Genomic DNA, 16,758 nt, shown 5'->3' on the forward strand with positions numbered 1-16,758 from the left:
AGTATGAGGCCTGTTACGGAAAAGGAAATATCTTCACATATAAACTACAGAGAAGCACTGTCAGAAACATTCTTTCTGAAGAGTACATTCAAATCACATAGTTGAATCTTCCTCTTGATAGAGCAGTAATGAAACACCCTTTTTTTATAATCTGCAAGTGGATATTTGGAGTGCATAGGGGCCTATGCTGGAATTGGAATTATCTTCACATAAAAACTAGACAGAAGCATTCTTAGAATCTTGTTGTGATGTATGAATTGAACACACAGAGTTGAACCTTCCTTTTGATAGAGCAGATTTTAAACACTCTTTTTTGTGAAATCTGCAAGTGGATGTTTGGAGTGCCTTAAGGTCTATGCTGGAAAATCAAATATCTTCAAATAAAAACTAGACAGAAGCATTATCAGAAGCTCCTTTGTGATGTGTGCATTCAAGTCAGAGTTGAACCTACCTTTTGATAGAGCAGTTTTTAAACACTCTTTTGGTAGAATATGCAACTGGATATTTGGAGCGCTTTGAGCCTTATGCTGGAAAAGGAAATATCTTCAAATAAAAACTTGACAGAAGCATTCTCAGAAACTTCTTTGTGATGTGTGCATTCAGTTCAAAGAATTGAACCTTCCTTTTCATAGAACAGTTTTCAAATCATCTTTTTGTGGACTCTGGAATTGAATATTTGGAGTGGTTTGAGGCCTATAACCTAAAAGGAAATATCTTCACTCAAAAATTAGACAGAAGCCTTCTCAGAAACTTCGTTGTGATGTGTGCATTCAACTCACAGAGATGAACCTTCCTTTTGATAGATCACTTTTGATACACTGTTTTTGTAGAATCTTCAAGTGGATATTTCGAGTGCTTTGAGGCCTATGCCAGAAAAATAATTATCTTCACATAAAAACTAGACAGAAGCATTCTCAGAAACTTCTTTGTGGTGTGTGCATTCTACTCAAAGACTTGAACTTTCCTTTTGATACAGCAGTTTTGAAACACTCTTTTTGTAGCGTCTGCAAGTGAATATTTGGAGTGCTTTGAGACCTAGGCTGGAAAAGGATATATCTTCCTTTTCCATAAAAGGAAGAAAGAAACTAGAAAGAAGCATTCTCAGAAACTTCTCTGTGATGTGTACATTGATCTCACAGAGTTGAACATTCCTTTTGATAGAGCAGCTTCGTAAAACTCTTGTTGTAGGCTCTGCAAGTGGATATTTGGAGCGCTCAGAGGCCTATTCTGTAAAAGGAAATATCTTCACATAACAACTGGACAGAAGCATTCTCAGAACCTCCTTTGTGATGTGTGCATTCAACTCAAAGAGTTGAACCTAACTTTTGAAAGAGCAGTTTTGAAACACACTTTTTGTAGAATCTGCAAGTGGATATTGGGAGCGATTTGAGGCCAATGCTGGAAAAGTAAACATCTTCACATAAAAACCAGACAGAAGCATTCTCAGAAACTTCTTTGTGAAGTGTGCTTCAACTCACGTAGTTGAAACTTCCTTTTAACAGGGCAGTTTTGAAAAGCTCTTTTTGTAGCATCTGCAAGTGGTCATTTGGAGTGCTTAGTGGCCAATGCTGGAAAAGGAAATATCTTCACATAAAAACTGGACAGAAGAATTCTCAGAATCATACTTGTGATGTGTGCATTCAAATCACATTGCTCAACATTCCTTTTGATAGAGCAGTTTTGATGCACTCTTTTTGAAGTATATGCAAGTGGATATTTGGAGCGATTTGAGGCCTGTGTTGTAAAAGAAAATAACTTCACATGAAAATTAGACAGAAATATTCTCAGAAACTACTTTGTGGTGTATGCATTAAACTCACAGAGTTGAACATTCCATTTGATAGACAAGATTTGAAACACTCTTTTTGTAGAATCTGCAAGTGGTCCTTTGGAGTGCTTAGAGGACTATGCTGGAAAAGGTAACATCATCACAAAAAAATTAGACAGAAACATTATCAGAAACGTCTTCATTATGTGTCCATTCAACACACAGAGTGGAACATTCCATTTGATAGAGGAGTTTTGAAACACTCCTTTTGTACAATCTGTCAATGGATATTTGGTGTACTTTGAGGCCTATGCTGCTAAAGGAAATATCTTCACATAAAAACTAGACAGAAGCTTTGTCAGGAACTATTTGTGATGTGTGCATTCAACCCACAGAGTTGAACCTTCCTTTTGATATAGCAGTTTGAAACACTCTTTTTGTAGAATTTGCAAGTGGATATGTGGGTCACTTTGAGGCCTATATGAGAAAAGGAAACATCTTCATATAAAACCCAGACAGAAGCATTCTCAGAAACTTCTTCCTGATGTGTGTGTTCAACAAACATAGTTGAACATTTCTTTTGATAGAGCAGTTTTCAAACAGTTTTTTTTGTAGAATCTGCAAGTGGATATTTGGAGGGCTGTGAGGACTATGCTGAAAAAAGAAATATCTTCACATAAACATTAGAATGAAGCATTCTCAGAAACTCCTTTGTGATGACTGCATTCAACTCATAGAGTTGCACCTATCTTTTAATAGAGCAGTTATGAAACACTCTTTTCGTAGAATATGCAAGTGAATATTTGGAGTGCTTTGAGGCCTATGCTGGAAAAGGAAATATCTTCACATAAATACTAGACAGAAGAATTCTCAGAAACTTCTTTGTGATGTGTGCATTCAGCTTAAGTTGGTGAGCCTTCCTTTTGATAGAGCAGTTTTCAAACACACTTTTTGTAGAATCTGGAAGTGCATATTTGGAGCCGTTTGAGGCCCATGATGGAAAAGGAAATATCTTCACATGAAAACTAGACAGAAGGATTCTCAGAAACTACTTTGTGATGTGTGCATTCAGCTCACAGGGTTGAAGCTTTCTTTTGAGAGAGGAGTTTTGAAACACTCTTTTGGTAGAATATGGAAGTGGATAGTTGGAGCGCTTTGAGGCCTATGCTGGAAAAGGAAATATCTTCACATGAAAACTAGAGAGAAGCATTCTCAGAAACTCCTTTGTGAAGTGTGCATTCAACTCACAGAGTTGAACCTTCCTTTTGATAGATCAGTTTCGAAACACTCTTTTTGTAGAATCTGCAAGTGGATAATGGGAGCGCTTTCAGCCCTGTGCTGGAAAAGGAAATACCTTCACATAAAAACTTAACAGAAGCATTCTCAGAAATTACTTTGTGATGTGTGCATTCAGCTCACAGAATTGAACGTTCCTTTTGATAGAGCAGTTTTCAAACACACTTTTTGTGGAATCTGGAATTGGATATTTGGAGCTGTTTGAGGCCTATACTGGAAAAGGAAATATCTTCACACAAATACTAGACAGAAGCCTTCTCAGAAATTTCTTTGTGATGTGTGCATTCAACTCACAGAGTTGAACCTTGTTTTTGATAGAGCAGCTTTCATACACTCTTTTTGTAGAATCTTTAAGTGGATGTTTCGAGTGCTTTGAGGCCTATACCGGGAAAAGAATTATCTTCACATAAAAACTAGACAGAAGCACTCTCAGAAACTTCTTTGTGATGTGTGCATTCTACTCAAAGACTTGAACCTTCCTTTTGATGGAGCAGTTTCGAAACACTCTTTGTAGAGTCTGCAAGTGAATATTTGGAGTGATTTGAGGCCTATGCAGGAAAAGAAAGTACCTTCACATAAAAACTAGAAAGAAGCATTCTCAGAAACTAATTTGTGATGTGTGCATTCAGCTCATAGAGTTGAAACACTTTTATGATAGATCAGTATGAAACACTCTTTTTGTAGAATCTGCCAGTGGATATTTGGAGCTCTTTGACACCTATGCTGGAATAGGAAACATCTTCACATAAAAATTCGACAGATGCATTCTCAGGAACTTCTTTGCGATGTGTGCATTCAACTCACAGGGGTGAATTTTCCTTTGGTTGGACAGTTTAGAAACACTCTTTTTGAAGATTCTCCAAGTGGATATTTGGAGAGCTTTTAGGCCTATGCTGGAAAACAATATATCTTCAAGTAAAAGCTAGACAGAAGCATTCTCATAACTCCTTTCTTATGTGTGCATCCAACTCGCAGTGATGAACCTTCCTTTTGTTAGAACAGTTTTGAAACACTCTTTTTGAAGTATCTGCAAGGGGATATTTGGAGCGCTTTGAGGCCTATGCTGGAAAAGGAAATATATTCACATAAAAAGTAGAGTGAAGCATTTTCAGGAACAACTTTGTGATGTGTGCATTCAACTCACAGAGTTGAACCTTCCTTTAGATACAGCAGTTTTGAAACATTCTTTTTTTAGAATCTGCAAGTGGATATTTGGAGGGCTTTGAGGTCTATGCTGGAAAAGGATATATCTTCACATAAAAACTAGGCAGAAGCACTCTCAGAAACTTCTCTCTGATGTGTGCATTCAACTCACAGTGATGAACCTTCCTTTTGATAGAACAGTTTTGAAACACCCTTTTAGAAGTATCTGCAAGGGGATATTTGGAGGGCTTTAAGACCTATGCTGGAAAAGAAAATATATTCACATGAAAACAAAACAGAAGGATTTTCAGGAACATCTTTGTGATGTGTGCATTCCACTCTCAGAATTGAACGTTCCTTTAGATACAGTAGTTTTGAAACACTCTTTTTTTGGAATCTGCAACTGGATATATGGAGGGCTTTAAGGCCTATGCTAGAAAAGGAAATATCTTTACATAAAAACCAGACGAAAGCATTCTCAGAAACTTCTTTGTGGTGTGTGCATTCAACTCACAGTTTTGAACTTTCTCTTTCATAGAGCAGTTTCGAATTAGTTTTTTGTAGAATCTGCAAGTGGACAATTAGAGCTATTTGAGGCCTATGCTGGAAAAGGAAATATCTTCTCATAAAAACCAGAGTGAAGCATTCTCAGAAACTTCTTTGTGATGTATGCATTCAACTCACAGATTTGAAAATTGCTTTTCATAGAGAAGTTTTGAAACACACTTTTAGAAGTATCTGCAAGTGGATATTTGGAGCGCTTTGAGTCCTGAGCTGGAAAAGCAAATATCTTCACATAAAAACTAGACAGAAGCATTGTCACAAACTTCTTTGTGTTGTGTGCATTCAACTAACAGAGTTGAACCTTCCTTTTGATACAGCAGTTTTAAAACACCCTTTTTGTAGAATCTGGAATTGGATATATGGAGCGGTTTGGGGCCCATACTCGAAAAGGAAATATCTTCACACAAATACTAGACAGAAGCCTTCTCAGAAATTTCTTTGTGATGTGTGCATTCAACTCACAGAGTTGAACCTTCCTTTTGGTAGATCAGTATTGAATCACTCTTTTTGTAGAATCTGAAAGTGGATATTTTTAGCACTTTGAGGCCTATGCCTGAGAAGGAAGTATCTTCACATAAAAACCAGACAGAAGCATTCTGAGAAACTGTTTTTTGATGTGGGCATTCAACTCACAGAGTTGAACCTTCCTTTTGGTAGAGCAGTTTGGAAACACTCTTTTTGTGTAATCTGCAAGTGGATATTTGGAGCACTTTGAGGCCTATGCTGGAAACAGAAATATCTTCACATGAAAACTACACAGAATCAGTCTCAGAAACTTTTTGTGATGTGTGTGTTCAACACACAGAATTGAACTTTCCTTTTCATAGAGCAGTTTTTAAACACTTTTTTTTGTAGAATCTGCAAGTGGATATTTGGAGGGCTTTGAGGCCTATGCTGGAAAAGGAAATATCTTCACATAAACACTACACAGAAGCATTTTCAGAAACTACTTTTTGATGTGTTCATTCAACTCACAGAGTTGAAGCTATCTTTTGATAGAGCAGTTTTGAAGCATTCTTTTGGTAGAATATGAAACTGGATACTTGGAGGGATTTGAGGCTTATGTTGGAAAACGAAAAATCTTCACATAAAAACTTGACAGAATCATTCTCAGAAAATACTTTGTGATGTGTGCATTCAACTCACAGAGCTGAACCTTCTTTTTGATGGAGCCGTTATGAAACACTCTTTTTGTAGAATCTGGAAGTGCACATTTGGAGCGGTTTGGGGGCTATGCTGGAAAAGGAAATGTCTTCACATGAAAATTAGACAGAAGCATTCTCAGAAACTTCTTTGTGAAGTATGGATTCAACTAACATTGGTCAACCTTCTTTTTGATAGAGCAGTTTTGAAACACTCTTTTTGTATAATCTGCAAGTGGATATTTGGAGCGCTTTGAGGCCTATGCTGGAAAAGGAAATATCTTCACTTTAAAATTACACAGATGCATTCCCAGACACTTCTTTGTGATGTTTGCATTCAACTCACAGAGTTGAACATTTCTTTTGTTAGAGTAGTTTGAAACACTTTTTTTGTATAATCTGAAAGTAGATATTTGGGGTTCATAGAGGCCTATGCTGGAAAAGGAAATGTCTTCACTTAAAAACTAGACAGAAGCATTATTAGAAACTTGTTTGCGATGTGTGCATTCAACTCACAGAATTGAACATTGCTTTTGATAGAGCAGTTCTGAAACACTCTTTTGGTAATACCTGCAACTGGAGATTTTGAGCGCTTTGAGGCCTATGCTGGAAAAGGAAATATCTTCACATAAAATCTACACAGAAACATTCTGAGAAACGTCTTTGTGATGAGGGCATTGAACCTACACAGTTGAAAATTGCTTTTGATAGAGGAGTTTTGATACACTCTTTTGATAGAATCTGCAAGTGGATATTTTGAGTGCTTTGAGACCTATGCTGAAAAAATAAATATTTTCACATAAAAACTACAAGGAAGCATTCCCAGAAACTTCTTTGTGATGCGTTCATTCAACTCACAGTATTGAACCGTCCTTTTGATAGTGCAGTTTTGTGATACTCTGTTTGTATTATCTGAAAGTTGATATTTGGAGTGATTTGAGGCCTATGCTGTAAAAAGGAATATCTTCACATAAAACCTACACAGAAACATTCTCAGAAATTCCTTTGAGATGTGTGCATTCAACTCACAGAGTTGAACCTTCCTTTTGATGAAGCAGTTATGAAACACTCTTTTTGTAGAATCTGCAAGTGGATATTTGGAGCAAATTGAGGCCTATGGTGGAAAAGGAAATATCTTCACATAAAAACTAGACAGAAACATTCTCAGAAACTACTTTGTGTTGAGTGCATTCAACTCACAGATTTGAATCTTCCCTTTGATAGAGCAGTTTTAAAACACTCTTTTTGTAGTATCTGCAAGTGGATATTTGGAGCGCTTTGAGGACTACAATGGAAAAGGAAATATCTTCACATAAAACCTCCACAGAAGCATTCTTAGAAAATTCTTTGTAACATCTGCATTCAACTCACAGGGTTGAACCTTCCTTTTGATGGAGGAGTTTTGAAACACTCTTTTTGTAGAATCTGCAAGTTGATATTTGGAGTACTTTGAGGCCTATGCTGGAAAAGGAAATATCTTTACATAAAAACTACAAGGAAGCATTTGTATAAATTCCTTTGTGATGTGTGCATTCAACTCACAGAGCTGAACTTTCCTTTTGATAGAGCAGTTTTGAAACACTCTTTCTGTAGAATGGGCAAGTGGATATTTGGAGTGCTTTGAGGTCTATGGTGGAAAAGGAAATATCTTCACATAAAAACTGGACAGAAACATTGTCGAAAACTTCTTTGTGTTCAGTGAATTCAACTCACAATGTGGAACCTTCCTTTTGATAGAGCAGTTTTAAAACACTCTTTTTGTAGAATCTGCAAGTGTATATTCGGAGTGCTTTGAGGTCTGTGCTGGAATAGGAAATATCTTAACGTAAAAATTAGAAAGTAATATTGTATGAAACTTCTTTGTGAAGAATACTTTCAACTCACAGAGTTGAAGTTCCTTTTTACAGAGCAGTTTTGAAACCCTCTGTTGGAGAACCTGTAAGTGTATATTTGGAAGTCTTTGAGGCATTTGCTGGAAAAGGAAATATCTTCACATAAAAACTAGACAGAAGCATTCTCAGAAACTTCTTTGTGATGTGGGCATTCAACTCACAGAGTTGAACCTTTCTTTTGATAGAGTAGTTTTGAAATACTCTTTTTGTAGAATCTCAAATTGTATATTTGGACCACTTTGAGGTCTATGATGGAAAAGGAAATATCTTCACATAAAAACTAGACAGAGGTATTCTCAGAAACTTCTTTCTGGTTTGTGCATTCAGTTCACAGTGTTGAACCTTCCTTTAGGTAGACCAGTTTTAAACACTCTTTTTGTAGCATCTGCATTTGGTTATTTGGAGCACTTTGAGTATAACGCTGGAAAAAGGAATATCTTCACATAAAAATTACACAGAAACATTATCAGAAACTACTCTGGGATGTGTGCATTCAACTCAGAGAGTTGAACTTTCCTTTTGTTAGATTATATTTGAAACACTCTTTTTGTAGAATCTGCAATTGGATATTTGGAGCGCTTTGTGGCCTAAGCTTGAAAAGGAAATATCTTCACATGAAAACTAGACAGAAGCATTCTCAGAAACTACTTTATGATGTGTGCATTCAATTCACAGTGTTGAACCTTCCTTTTGATGGAGCAGTTTTGAAACCCTCTTTTTGTAGAATCTGCAGGTGGATATTTGGAGCTCTTTGAGGCATATATTTCCAAAAATATATCTTCAGATAAACACTACACAGAAGCATTCTCTGAAACTACTTTGTAATATGTGCACTCAACTCACAGAGTTGAACCTTCCTTTTGAAAGAGCAGTTTTGAAAAACTCTTTTTGTAGTATCTGAAGTTGGATATTTGGAACGCTTTGTGGCCTAGGCTGGAAAAGGATATATCTTCACATAAAATATAGACAGAAGCATTCTCAGAAACTTCTTTGTGATGTGGGCATTCAACTCACAGAGTTGAAGCTTCCTTTTGATAGAGAAGTTTCAAAACACTCTGTTTATAGAATCTGCAAGTGGATATTTGGAGCATTTTGAGGGCTTTACTGGAAAAGGAAATATCTTCATATGTAAACTAGACAGAAGCATTCTCTGAATCTTCTTTGTGATGTGTGCATTCAACTCCCAGAGTTGAATCTTCCTTTTTTTACAGCAGTTTTGAAACACTCTTTTTGTAGAATCTGAAAGTGGATATTCGGAGCACTTTGAGGCCTATTCTGGAAATAGAAATATCTTCACATAAAAACAAGACAGAAGCATTCTCAGAAACTTCTTTGCAATGTGTGCATTCAACTCACAGAATTATACCTACCTTTTGATAGAGCAGATTTGAAACACTCTTTTCGTAGAATATGCAGGTGGATACTTGGAGCACTTTTAGTCCTATGCTGGAAGATGTAATATCTTCACATAAAAACTAGATGGAAACATTCTCAGAAACTTCTTTGTGATGTGGGCATTCTACTCACAAATTTGACCCTTCCTTTTGTTAGAACAGTTTTGAGACACTATTTTGGTAGAATGTGCAAGTGGATATTTGGAGCGCTTTGAGGCCTATGCTGGAAAAGGATATATCTTCACTGAAAAACTAGACAGAAGCATTCTCAGAAACTTCTTTTTGATGTGTGCACTCAAGTCACACAGTTGAACCGTCCTTTTGATAGAGCAGTTGAAAACACTCTTTTGGTAGAATCTGCAAGTTGATATTTTGTGTGCTTTGAGGCCTATGCTACAAAAGGAAATATCTTCACATAAAATCTAGACAGAAGATTTCTCTGAAACATCTTTGTGATGTGTGCATTCAACTCATAGAGTTGAATCTTTCTTTTGACATAGCAGCTTTGAAACACTCTTTATGTAGAATCTGCAAGTGGATATTTGGAGCGATTCGAGGCCTATGCTGGAAATGGAAATATGTTTACATAAAACCTACACAGAAGCATTCTCAAAAACTAATTTGTGATGTATGCATTCAACTCACAGATTTGAACCTTCCTTTTGATAGAGCAGTTCTGAAACATTCATTTTGTAGGACCTACAAATGGACATTTTGAGCGCTTTGAGGCCTATGCTGGAAAAAGAAATATCTTCACATAAAAATTAGACAGAAGCATTCTCAGAAACGTCTTTGTGATGTGTGCACTCATCTCACAGAGTTGAACCTTCCTTTTGATAGAGCTGTTTTGAAAACCTCTTTTGGTAGAATCTGCAAGTTGATATTTGGGTAGATTTAAGGCCTATGCTGGAAAAGGAAATATCTTCACATAAAACCTTCACAGAAGCATTCTCTGAAACTTCTTTCTGATGTTTGCATTCCACTCACAGAGTTGAATCTTCGTGTTGATAGAGCAGTTTTGAAACACATTTTTTTGTAGAATCTGCAAGGGGATATTTGGAGTGCTTTTAGGTCTATGCTGGAAATCTAAATATCTTCTCATGAAAACTACACAGAAGCATTGTCAGAAACTTCTTTGTGATGCGTGCATTCCACCTACAGAGGCGAACTTATCTTTTGACACAGCAGTTTTGAAAAACTCTTTTTGTAGAATCTTCAAGTGGCAATTTGGAGCTCTTTGAGGCCTATGCTGCTTTGCTGCAAATGAAAATTTCGTCACATAAACTCTAGATAGGAGCATTCTCAGATACTCCTTTGTGATGTGTGCATTCAACTCACAGATTTGAACTTTTCTTTTGATAGGGCAGTTTTGAAGCACTCTTTTTGTATAATCTGCAAGTGGATATTTGGAGAGCTTTGATGCTTATGCTGGAAATGGTAATGTCTTCACATAAAACCTTCACAGAAGCATTCTCAGAAACTTCTTTGTGTTGAGCGCATTTAACTCACAGAATTGAACCTACTTTTGACACAGCAGTTTTGAAACACTTTTTGTAGAATCTGCATGTGGATATTTGGAGTGCTTTGAGGCCTTTGCTGGAAAAAGAAATATTTTCACATAAACATTAGACAGTAGCAATCTCAGAAATTCTTTTGGATGTGTTCATTCAACCCACACAGTTGAACCTTCCTTTTGATAGAGCAGTTTTGAAACTCTCTTTTATGGAATCTGCAGGAGGATATTTGCAGCACTTTGATGCCTATACTGGAAAAGGAAATATCTTCACATGAAAACTAGATGGAAGGATTCTCAGAAACTTCTTTGAGATGTGTGTATTCAACTCGCAGAGTTGAACTTTCCTTTTGATAGAGCAGTTTTGAAACACTCTTTTTGTGGAATCTTCAAGCGGATATTTGGAGCGATTTTTTTTTTTCATGATCTGCCCACCTTGAACTCACAAAGTGCTGGGATTACAGACGTGAGCCACAGCGCCCAGCCTGTGTTCCTTTTTTAATTTTTTTATTTTTATTTTTTATTATTATTGTAATTTAAGTTTTTGTGTACTTGTGTGTAATGTGCAGGTTGGTTACATATGTATTCATGTGCCATGCTAATGTGCTGCACTCATTATCTTGCCATTTAGCATTAGGTATATCTCCTAATGCTGTCACTCCCCCCTCCCCCCACTCCACAACAGTACCCAGAGTGTGATGTTCCCCTTCCTGTGTCCATGTGTTCTCATTGTTCAATTCCCATCTATGGGTGGGAACATGCGGTGATTGTTTTTTTGTCCTTGCGATAGTTTTCTGAGAATGATGATTTCCCATTTCATTGATGTCCTTACAAAGGACATGAACTCATCATTTTTTATGGCTGCATAGTATTCAATGGTGTATTTGTGCCATATTTTCTTAATCCAGTAGAAGAAATGGATAAATTCCTGGACACATACACTCTCCCAAGACTAAACCAGGAAGAAGTTGAATCGCTGAATAGACCAATAACAGGAGCTAAGATTGTGGTAATAATCAATACCTTACCAACAAAAAAGAGTCCAGGACCAGATGGATTCACAGTCAAATTCTACCGGAGCTATAAGGAGGAAGTGGTACCATTCCTTCTGAAATTATTCCAATCAATAGAAAAAGAGGGAATCCTCCCTAACTCATAATATGAGACCAGCACCATCCTGTTACAAAAGCAGGGCAGAGACACAATCAAAAAATAGAATTTTAGACCAATATGCTTGATGAACATTGATATAAAATCCTCAATAAAATACTGGCAAACCAAATCCAGCAACACATCAAAAAGCTTATCCACCATGATCAAGTGGGCTTCATCCCTGGGATGCAAGGCTGGTTAAATATACACAAATCAATAAATGTAATCCAGCATATAAACAGAACCAAAGACAAAAACCACATGATTATCTCAATAGATGCAGAAAAGGTCTTTGACAAAATTCAACAACACTTCATCCTAAAAACTCTCAAAAAATTACGTGTTGATGGGAAGTATCTCAAAATAATAAGAGCTATCTATGAGAAACCAACAGCCAATATCATACTTAATGGGCAAAACCTGGAAGCATTCCCTGGAAAACTGGCACAAGACAGGGATGTCCACTTTCACCACTGCTATTCAACATAATGTTGGAAATTCTGGCCAGAGAAATTAGGCAGAAGGAAATAAAGTGTATTCAATTATTAAAAAAGGAAGTCAAACAGTCCCTGATTGCAGATGACATGATTGTATATCTGGAAAACCCCATTGTCTCAGCCCAAAATCACCTTAAGCTGATAAGCAACTTCACCAAAGTCCCAGGATACAAAATCAACGTACAAAAATCACAAGCATTCTTATACGCCAATAATAGACAAACAGCCAAATCATGAGAGAACTCCCATTCACAATTGCTTCAAAGAGAATAAAATACATAGGAATCCAAATTACAAATGACGTGAAGGACCTCTTCTAGGAGAACTACAAACCACTGCTCAATGAAATAAAAGAGGATTTGGAGTGCAATTAGGCCTATTCTGGAAAAGGAAATATCTTCACATAAAAACTACACACAAGCATTCGCAGAAACTTCTTTGTGATGCGGGCATTCAGCTAACAGAGTTGAACCTGCCTTTTGATAGAGCAGTTTGAAATACAATTTTTTTATAATCTGAAAGTTGATATTTGGAGTGCTTTGACGCCTATGTTAGAAAAGGAATTATCTTCACATAAAATCTACACAGAGCCATTCTCAAAAACTTCTTTGTGATGCATGCATTCAACTCAAAGAGGTGAACAAACCCTTTGAGAGAACAGTTTTGAAAAATTCTTTTTGTAGGATCTGCAAGTAGATATTTGGAGCGGTTTGAGTCCTATGCTGGAAAAGGTAATATCCTCATATAAACACTAGACAGAAGCACTCACAGAAACTCCTTTGCGATGTGTGCATTCAACTCACACAGTTGAAACTTCCTATTGATAGGGCAGTTTTGAAACACTCTTTTGGTAGTATCTGCAAGTGGATATTTGGAATGCTTTCAGACATCTGCTGGAAAAGGAAATATCTTCACATGAAAACTAGACAGAAGTATTCTCAGAAACTTCTTTGTGATATGTGCATTCAACTCACTGATTTGAATCTTCCTTTTGATAGAGCAGTTTTGAAACACCCTTTTGGTAGAATATGCAAGTGGATATTTGGAGCGCTAGGAGGACAATGCAGGAAATGGAAATATCATCTTCACATAAAAACTAGACAGAAGCATTCTCAGAAACTTCTTTGTGATGTGTGCATTCAACTCACAGGGTTGAACCTTCCTTTTGATACAGCAATTTTGAAACACCCCTTTTGCATAATCTGAAAGTGGATATTTGGAGCCCTTTGAGGCCTATGCTGGAAAAGGAAATGTCTCCATATAAAAACTAGACAGAAGCATTCTCAGAAATTTCTTTGTGATGAGTGCTTTAACTCACACAGTTGAACCTTCCTTGTGATAGAGGAGTTTTGAAACACTCTTTTTGTAGAAACTGCATGTGGATATTTGGAGTGCTTTGAGGCCTATTATGGAAAAGGAAAGAACTTCACATAAAACCTACACAGAAGCATTCTCATAAACTTCCTTGTGATGCGTGGATTCAACTCACAGGGTTTAACCTTACTTTTGACAGAGCAGTTTAGAAACACTCTGTTTGTAGAATATGCAAGTGGATATTTGGAGCACTTTGAGGCATATGCTGGAAAAGGAAATATCTTCAGATAAAAACTAGACAGAGGCATTCTCTGAAACTTCTTTGTGATGAATGATTTCAACTCGTAGAGTTGAACCTTCCTTTTGATAGAGCAGTTTTGAAACAGTCTTTTGGAAGATTCTGCAAGTGGATATTTGGAGTGCTTTGAGGCCTAGGCTAGAAATGGAAATATCTTGAAATAACACTACACAGACACATTATCAGGAACTTCCTTGTGATGCGTGAATTCAACTCACAGAGGTGAATCTACATTTCAACAGAGCAGTTTTGAAAAATTCTTTTTGTAGAAACTCCAAATGCATATTTGCAGCGCTTTGAGGCCTATGATGTAAAAGGAAATATTTTCACATAACCACTAGACAGAAGCATTCTCAGAAACTTCTTTATGATGGGTGCATTCAGCTCTCAGTGTTGAACCATCCTTTTGTTAGAGCAATTTTGAAACACTCTTTTTGTAGAATATGCAAGTGGATAATTGGAATGCTTTGAGGACTATGCTGGAATGTGGAAAATCTTCACATAAAAACTATACAGAAGAATTCTCAGGAACTTCCTTGTTATAAGTGCATACAACTCACAGAGTTGAACCTTCCTTTTGATAGAGCAGTTTTGAAACAATCTTTTTGTAGAATCTGCATATGGATATTTGGGGCGCTTTGAGGCCTATGCTGCAAAAGGAAATATCTTCACATAAAAACTAGCCAGACGCATTCTCAAAAACGTCTTTTTAATGTATGCATTCAACACACATAGTTAAACATTTCTTTTGAAAGAACAGTTTTCAAACACTCTTTTTGTAGTATCTGCAAGTGGATATTTGGAGCAATTTGAGTACTCTCCTGGAAAAGGAAATATCTTCACATAAAAACCAGTCAGAAGCATTCTCAGAAACTTCTTTGTGATGCACGCATTCTACTCACAGTGTTGAACCTTCCTTTTGATAGAGCAGTTTGGAAACACTCTTTTGTAGAATCTGCAAGTGGATATTTGTAGGGCTTTTAGGCTTAAGCAGGAAAAGGAAATATTTTCACAAAAAAACTAGACAGAAGCCTTCTCAGAAACTTCTTCCTGATGTGTGCATTCAACTCTCTGACTTGAACCTTACTTTTCATAGAGCAGTTTTGAAACTATCTTTTTGTGGAATCTGCATGTGGATATTTGGATCGCATTGAAGCCTATGCTGGAAAAGGAAATATCTTCACATAAAAACTAGACAGAGGCATTCTCAGAAACTTCTTTGTGATGAGTGCATTCTACTAACAGTGTTGAACCTTCCTTTTGATAGAAGAGTTTTGAAACACTCTTTTTGTAGAATCTGCAAGTGGATATTAGGAGCGCTTTGAGGCCTATGCTGGAAAAGGAAATGTCTTCACATAAAAACTAGACAGAAGCATTCTAGGAAACTACTGTTTGAAAAGTGCATTCAACTCACAGACTTGAACGTTCCTTTTGATAGAACTCTTTTGAAACACTCCTTTTGTAGAATTTGCGAGTGTTTATTTGGAGCGCTTTGAGGCCTAAGCTGGAAAAGGAAATATCTTCACGTAAGAACTAGACAGAAGCATTCTCAGAAACTTCTTTCTGATGAGTGCATTCAACACACAGACTTGAACCTTGCTTTTGAAAGAGCAGCTTTGAAACTATCTTTTCGTAGAATCTGCAAGTGGATATTTAGAGTGCTTTTAGGCCTATGCTGGGAAATGAAATATCTTCACCTAAAAACTAGACAGAAGCATTCTGAGAAAATACTGTGTGATGAGTGATTTCAACTCACAGACTTGAACGTTCCTTTTGATAGAACAGTTTTGAAACACTCCTTTTATAGAATCTGCAAGTGTTTGTTTGGAGCGCTTTGAGGCTTATGCTGGAAAAGGAAATATCTTCATGTAGAAACTAGAAAAAAGCATTCTCAGAAAGTTCCCTGTGCTTTGTGCATTCAATTCACAGAGTTCAACCTGCCTTCTGATAGAGCAGTTTTGAAACACTCTTTTTGTAGAGTCTGCAAGAGGATATTTGGAGCGCTTTGAGGCCTATGCTGCAAAAGGAAATATCATTGCATAAAAGCTAGAAGGAAGCAGTCTCAGAATCTTCTTAGTGATGAGTGCATTCAACTCACGGAGTTGAACCTTCCTTTTGATAGACCAGTTTTGAAACACTGTTTTTGAATAATCCGCAAGTGGATATTTGGAGCTCTTTGAGGCTTATGCTGGAAAAGAAAATATCTTCATATACAAACTAGACAGAAGTAATTTCAGAAATTTCTATGTCACGTGGGGATTGAACTCACAGTGTTGAACATTGCTTTTCATGGAGCAGTTCATCAACACTCTTTTTGTGGAAACTGCAAGTGGATATTTGGTGCGAATGCGGCATCTAGTGGAAAAGGAAACCCATGCAGATGAAAACTAGATAGAGTCACTTTCAGAAACTTGTTTCTGATGAGTGCATTCAACTCACAGAGTTGAACCTTTCTTTTGATAGAAGAGATATGAAACACTCTTTCTGTAGAATCTGCAAGTGGATATTTGGAGAACTTTGAGACCTATGCTAGAAAAGGAAATGTCTTCACATAAAAACTAGACAGAAACATTCTAAGAAACTTCTGCTTGACAAGTGCATTGAACGCATAGACTTGAACGTTCCTTTTCATAGAACTGTTTTGAAACACTCCTTTGGTAGAATTTGCAAGTGTTTATTTGGAGCGCTTTGAGGCCTATGTTGGAAAAGCAAATATCTTCATATAAAAACTAGATGGAAGCATTCCAGAAACTTCTTTGTGATGAGTGCATTCAACTCACAGACT

The sequence above is a fragment of the Pongo abelii genome, chromosome 13 (assembly GCF_028885655.2).
Source record: "Pongo abelii isolate AG06213 chromosome 13, NHGRI_mPonAbe1-v2.0_pri, whole genome shotgun sequence".
In the NCBI taxonomy this organism is placed as follows: Eukaryota; Metazoa; Chordata; class Mammalia; order Primates; family Hominidae; genus Pongo; species Pongo abelii.